We start from the raw sequence: 5644 nt of genomic DNA, 5'->3' as shown, positions 1-5644 counted from the left end.
AACTTGCACCTTCATCTTTTGATCGTCTCTGTGTGGAGGAGGCCAACAAGGTGATCACAGACAAATTATTCATGCTGCTACACTATCCATTCCACAAACAAAAGGGAATCTCCCCAGGCGTCCTAAACCCTGGTGGACGAGTGAATGTGAGAAAACACGCAGGGAGCAGAACCGAGCGTGGGGGATATTTCGAAGATACCCACAAGTGCTAATCTGCTTGCATTTAAAAAAGCTCGTGCTAAAGCCCGATGGACGCGACGCCGAGCCAAGGAGGAGTGGAAAAGATTTGTATCCTCTCTAAACTCTAACACCCCTTCAAAAGCACTGTGGGATAGACTAAGAAAAATTAAGGGCGACTACGCCAGTTTTTCCGTACCTCTACTACAGATTAATGGCACAGTTTGTAAGAGCATAGATGAACAAGCAAATGCTCTTGGTGAGCACTTCTCAAACGTTTCGAGCTCATCGCATTACACACTGACTTCTTAAGGTTCAAGGAGCGTGCGGAAAAACAAAACACTCTCAAGCGCATCAGGTGACAGCTGTGGCTACAATAAGCCATTTACAAAACCATAACTTCTTCAAGCCTTGTTTTCTCGTAAAGCCACGGCACCTGGACCAGACAACATCACTTATTCTATGCTCAGCCATCTGTCAGACACCTCCCTTGACAGTCTTTTGGACTTCTTTAATCTGGTCTGGCAAGAAGGCATGCTACCTTCTAGCTGGAAATTGGCAACAGTCATCCCTCTCTTGAAGCCAGGAAAAGATAAATCTGATCCATCAAGCTACAGGCCGATTGCTCTCACCTGCTGTCTCGGAAAAACCTTCGAGCGCATGGTGATGGTGAACAGTCGACTTGTGTACTACCTGGAACAAACCAGTGTCTGGACCGTTTTCAGTGCGGCTTTAGAGCTGCACACTCAACAACTGATCATCTTCTGCGCCTAGAAAGTATAATAAGGGAAGCTTTCATCAGGAAACAGCACTGTTTTTCTGTCTTTTTTGATTTGGAGAAGGCCTATGACACAGCGTGGCGTTATGGTATTCTCAGGGACCTCCACTCTCTGGGAGTGCGTGGTCGCCTGTTTCGCTGTGTCAGAGACTTCCTCCAGGGTCGACTGTTTAGAATTCAGTTGGGCACTACTTTATCGAGGCCTTTCGTACAGGAGAATGGTGTCCCGCAGGGCGCCGTTCTCAGTGTCACCCTTTTTGTAATCAAAATGAATTCACTGACCAGTGTTATACCCCCATCCGTCTCGTATTCTTTGTATGTAGACGATCTGCAAATATGTGTTTCGTCTTCTAACCTTGCTATGTGCGAAAGACAGCCCCAGCTGACTATCAACAGGCTAACCAAATGGTCATCTGAAAACGGGTTCAGGTTCTCACCCACCAAGACTGTTTGCGTACCGTTTTCCAGAACAAGAGGTCTTTTTCCGGATCCATCACTCCAAATGAAAGGTCAGGATATTTGTGTTCAGTATGACATAAGTTTCTTGGTTTGATTTTTGACAGAAAGCTGACCTTTCTGGCCCATGTGAAGGAGTTGAAACGCAAATGCTTAAGATCTTTGAATGTGCTGAAGATCCTCTCTCACAGGTCTTGGGGAGCAGACCGCGAAACCCTCCACCGCATTTACATATCCACTGTCCGTGCTAGGCTAGATTATGCATGTTTCGTGTATGGGTCTGCACGTCCCTCAGTTATGAAGGCCTTAGACACAGTGCATCACCTCGGATTAAGGCTGGTCCTTGGAGCCTTCAGAACTTCTCCAGTCCAAAGTCTTTACGTTCAAGCAAACGAATGGTCCCCGATCCCCTTCGGTTGTGTGCCAACGGAGGAGGCTATGAGACAACTCCCAGCACGTCTGGGCACACAGGCACACAACATAACGCTAACATAACTTTGACGCCGAAAGAACCACGACAAATACCTGAAAAAGGAAGGAAACCACGAATTACAGGACCCAAAAAAGACAGTTCAACATAACATGCAAAACAGAACCTTCAGATTTAAATATCTCTTACTTTCATGTATGATGACTGTTTCCATTCTACAGTGGAACTGTCGTGGTGTCATACATAACTATGATGATATCTGCTACTTATTAGATAGACATCGACCGCATTTGTTCTCCTTGCAGGAAACAATGCTGAGTAAAAGACAGACAACACTGTTCAAACATTACACAACCTTCCGCAAGGACAGGGACAACAACGCTGGAGGAGGTGTAGCTATAATAGCGAACTCTGGTGTAATCGTCAAGAGGTAAAATTAAACACTCTCCTAGAAGCTGTAGCTGTTAGGGCGCAGCTCAAGACTCTAACCACTGTTGTATCCCTGTACATGGCACCAAATAGCCATCCTACATTTTGTGATCTTGTCAATTTAGTCAAACAGCTGCCAAAACCGTTCCTTATATTGGGAGATCTTAATGCTCACCACCAACTCTGGGGCAGTGAGCGAACAGATGCACGTGGGAAATTAATCGAACAACTTTTAGACACCACAGACATTTCTTTCTTGAATGATGGTAGTCCAACGTATTACAGCTCAACACACAGGAACTTTTCCTGTATTGATCTATCACTTGCATCTCCAGGGCTGTCGCTAGACTATACCTGGAATGCCATCCAAAATCCGTATGGCAGCGATCACTTTCCGGTTCTTCTGGAGACGATAGTGAGTCCTCCAACTACAGGTACGTCCTCCACGATGGAAGCTGTCAGAGGCGAACTGGCCAGCCTTCAGAGAGCATGCCATAATCAATCGTGACATGACAAAACACTTATCGGTAGACCAAGAAAAACCATACTATCACAAAAGTTATCCTCGACGCAGCTATGACAGCCATCCCACAAACTAGTGGGACGGTAAGACTACGGCCAAAGCCTTGGTGGAATGAGGACTGTCGTAAAACGCGGCAGGCTCAGAACAGGCGTGGAACGTTTTCAAACGCTATCCAACACTGGACAATCTGATATCATTCAAAAGGGCAAAAGCGAAAGCTAGATACACTAGAAAGCAAGCTAGGAAATCTTCATGGCAGAAGTATGTCTCAGGTATAAACAGCCAGACTCCTGCAAAAGCTGTTTGGGAGAAAATACGGAAAATGGATGGTGAAAATCGGGCTTTCACTGTTCCACTTCTTACGGCAAATAATTCATGCAGCACTTCACTAAAAGATCAAGCAGATCTTTTGGGTAAACACTTTTCTGAAGTGTCAAGTTCTGCTGGGTACTCAGACAATTTTATAAGGCACAAAGAAAAATCCGAGCGAAAGAAACTCTTAGCGTCCAATGACAGGGCTGAATACAACTGCGAGTTCACGATGCACGAATTGGAAACTGTGCTATCCAGTTGTAAACACACGGCAGTAGGCCCAGATAGTATCCATTATAGTATGATACAAAATCTTCCCAGTTCCTCCCTTCAGTCATTGCTGGTTTCTTTAACAGAATTTGGAAGGAGGGCATAATACCCAAAGATTGGAAAACTGCTATCGTCATACCGATCCTTAAACCCAATAAGGACCGATGTTGCGCAGAAAATTACCGCCCAATAACACTGACAAGTTGTCTCTGCAAAACATTTGAGCGACTTGTCAACAACCGATTAGTCTACATCTTAGAAATTACACAGAAAATAGATCGTTTCCAATGTGGGTTTCGACGTCACAGATCAACACTCGATCACTTACTCGACTGGAAACACAGATTAGAGAAGCTCATGTGAGTAAACAATATTGCTTATCTGTATTTTTTGATCTTATGAAGGCTTACGACACAACATGGAGATACGGAATCCTTCAAGACCTTATAATTGTGGAATAGGAGGTAACATGTTCCGATGCATTCAAGACTTCCTTTCTCAACGAACGTTCCGTGTTCGCCTTGGAAACACACTCTCAGATGTGTATGTGCAAGAAAACGGAGTCCCTCAAGGAAGTGTATTGAGTGTCACACTATTTGCACTCAAGATTAACTCAGTCGCCAGAATTATTCCCTCCACGATTCATTACTCCTTGTACGTGGATGACTTACAGATAAGCTTTGCTTCCTGTAATCTTGCTATGTGAACGGCAGGTGCAGATTACCATCAATCGTTTGACTAAATGGGCAGAGGAGAACGGCTTTAAGTTCTCCACTGAGAAAACTGCCTGTGTTTGCTTTCGCGCAAAACGTGGTGTGCATCCTGAACCCAATCTTTCTCTTCACGGAGAGAGGATACCGGTTAAACCTCAGTATAAGTTCCTTGGCTTAATATTTGACTCAAAGCTAACATTTGGACCACACATTCGTGACTTGAAAATACGTACACAGAAAGCATCAAATATCTCAAAGTTCTTTCTCACAAGACATGGGGTACCGATAGCATGCTTACTCCGCGTATATCGGTCTTTGATACGGTCCAAGATAGACTATGGAAGTATCGTTATGGGTCAGCTCGACCATCCACACTCAAGTGCATTGATCCTGTTCACCACTCGGCTATCAGGATGGTAACAGGGGCATATCGCACGTCTCCAGTCCAAAGTTTATATGTTGAATGCTTTGAACCGTCTTTAACACTTCGAAGGAAGTTTTTAACTCTATCTTATGTCCAAAAGGTTTTATCACTGTCAGATCATCCTTGTCATTCCATCTTTGAAAACAATTGCAGGAGGGCCTTGTTCCAAATAAACCAAGGTTCATCCCAACTATTGCAGTTCGAGCTAGAAGTATAGCTGAGGAATTAGGGTTGGAGCTCACACCAGAACACATTCTTTCACACAGGGATGACTTTGCTCCATGGAAGAAAAAGGAGATCAGGTGTAATTTGAGCTGGGCAAATACGACAAGAAGCTTACGTCTTCCTTTGTCATTAAAGCAGAGTTCCTGGAATAAAGAACACTTATAGAGGTTTTGCAGAATTATACAGATGGCTCTAAGTCACCTTACCGTGTTGCTGCAGCAGCAGTGACAGAGACAGGTCAGGTAAGCTCTGTCAAGATTAATCCCAAAGCCAGCATATACACTGCAGAGATACACGGAGTGCTGCTTGCACTTGAATGCATAGAAAAAGGAAAGGAGAAAAGGGCAGTCATCTACACAGACTCCAAAAGTTTGATGATGGCAATCAAAACAAAACAACCAGCTAAAAATGCACTTTTTCACCATCTTTTGTTGTGTATCCAAAGACTTATCCAGAAAGGATATATTATACACTTCTGTTGGGTACCAAGCCATGTTGGTATCTCAGGGAACGAGCTTGCCGATGCTACGGCGAAATGGAGCGGAAACTGAGGTGCAAATTATGGCTGTACCATTCCAGGATCACCGAACAGTGCTTAAGAGAGCCATGCTATTGTTGTGGCAGGAGAGCTGGAATAAAGAAACAAAGAACAAGTTACACATGATTAAACCAGCAGTTAATGAATGGGGTAGCAGTCACAACAAAAACAGATTTTATGAAGTAACATTTGCAAGACTTCGGATTGGACATACCAACATGACGCATCGTCACTTACTGTTAGGTGAAGAACAGCCAGAATGCCATCATTGTTGCGAACCTTTGACAGTAATACATTTCTTCTGACATGTCCTTTATATGAACATCATCGCCGCACATACTTCTCGACGTTTTATCGATATCACATCCC

Source organism: Ornithodoros turicata, unplaced genomic scaffold (genome assembly GCF_037126465.1).
Source record: "Ornithodoros turicata isolate Travis unplaced genomic scaffold, ASM3712646v1 Chromosome17, whole genome shotgun sequence".
NCBI classification, from domain to species: domain Eukaryota; kingdom Metazoa; phylum Arthropoda; class Arachnida; order Ixodida; family Argasidae; genus Ornithodoros; species Ornithodoros turicata.
Note: the sequence above shows the minus strand (reverse complement) of the source record.